Source organism: Vulpes lagopus, chromosome 7 (assembly GCF_018345385.1).
Source record: "Vulpes lagopus strain Blue_001 chromosome 7, ASM1834538v1, whole genome shotgun sequence".
Classification (NCBI taxonomy): domain Eukaryota; kingdom Metazoa; phylum Chordata; class Mammalia; order Carnivora; family Canidae; genus Vulpes; species Vulpes lagopus.
The window spans coordinates 116772630-116773934 of record NC_054830.1 but is presented as its reverse complement, the minus strand read 5'-3'; the positions used below and the strand labels follow the sequence as shown (position 1 = coordinate 116773934).

The window sequence follows — 1305 nt, the reverse complement described above, 5'->3', positions numbered from 1 at the left end:
GAGATGTTTGATGTCAAAACATTTAGTGAAAAAAATCTGAGTGCAAAATTACATGACAACATCTAGCTAAATATATTCAGCCATATGGACAAATCCTTGGAAGGTAATACAAAGTAATGAAAATGCTTGTTTTTGTTAAGGTGTTGAAATTGTCAATTACAAAACAATTTTTAAAAATATTGCTAATATTTGATAATTAAAGAAGATAATTTTTTAAATATTAAGGCTTTTCCTAACTTGATAAAAACAGAGACCTAACTGTTGTCACTAATTCTTGTAGTTTCTCTTATTTGTTTCCAACCACTTTATAGTCTATCTTTACACACACACACACACACACACACACACAGTCTACTATATCAGTAATCCAAGTATGTGGTAATAAAAATTGGAGGGGAAGATGGCCCTTGCTTGCCATAAACAAAACCACAATCTCAATGGGTCTTGGTGAACCACGGAGCACATTCTTCTTCAATCTTTTAAAATTCCTCCAAAAGGGAGTGGCCAATGGCCTGCAAAGCAACATGCCTAAGTTTTATCGTGACTACTGTGACACATACCTCACCCATGACTCTCCATCTATGAGAAAGACACACAAAGAGAATGTGAAAAGACTACTATCAGAAACGGATGGAAGAGCAGGCTCAGAGCCTCATCAACAAAACCACTGCTGCATTTCAACAAGATACCTCCTACTTCATTCTCTGCTCCTCCACCTGCAGGGGCAATGATCCCATCTCCCCCAAGTCTCCCGAGTCCTCCTCACCCTGTTATGATGCCAGCGCCCCATATGATGGGCCCTCCTTCTCCTCCTCCTCCTAGGATAATCCCAGTGGAACCTGCTCCTGGAATGAGGCCACCTGTGGGAGGCCACATGCCAGTGATGCCTGGGCCCCCAGTGATGAGACTTCCTGCCCATCCCATGATGGTGCCCACTTGGCCAGGAATGACTCGACCAGACAGATAGGGAGAGACAGGAACCTCTTTATATTCATTTTACATTTACTTATTCTACTTGTAGAACCAGGAGGTCATGGTGCTGTGACCCTGGGTGTTTTCTAACAGCATGACAAGGAATGCTTGCTCCCCCTTCCTATCAAAAAGAGAAAATAGTTTTTGCAGGGGAGTAGGGAACAACAAAAAAAAAAAGAGGCAGTTTTCATGTGTATTGTGAAATGTGAAAATAAAACTGTCAATTGTTTTAAAAAAATTCCTCCAAAAAAATAAAATAAAAATTCCTCCAGAAAGTCATTTTCACTGTTCTTTCTGGAATTGATTATAAAAAGCCTTCTAGGGAAGCTGGTG

At 40.2% G+C, this 1305-nt stretch overlaps 1 pseudogene; it reads left to right on the top strand.

Moving 5' to 3' along the window:
- The first annotated feature begins 524 nt into the window (after nucleotides 1-524).
- On the top strand, nucleotides 525-967 carry LOC121494672 (annotated as a pseudogene).
- The last annotated feature ends 338 nt before the right edge of the window (nucleotides 968-1305 follow it).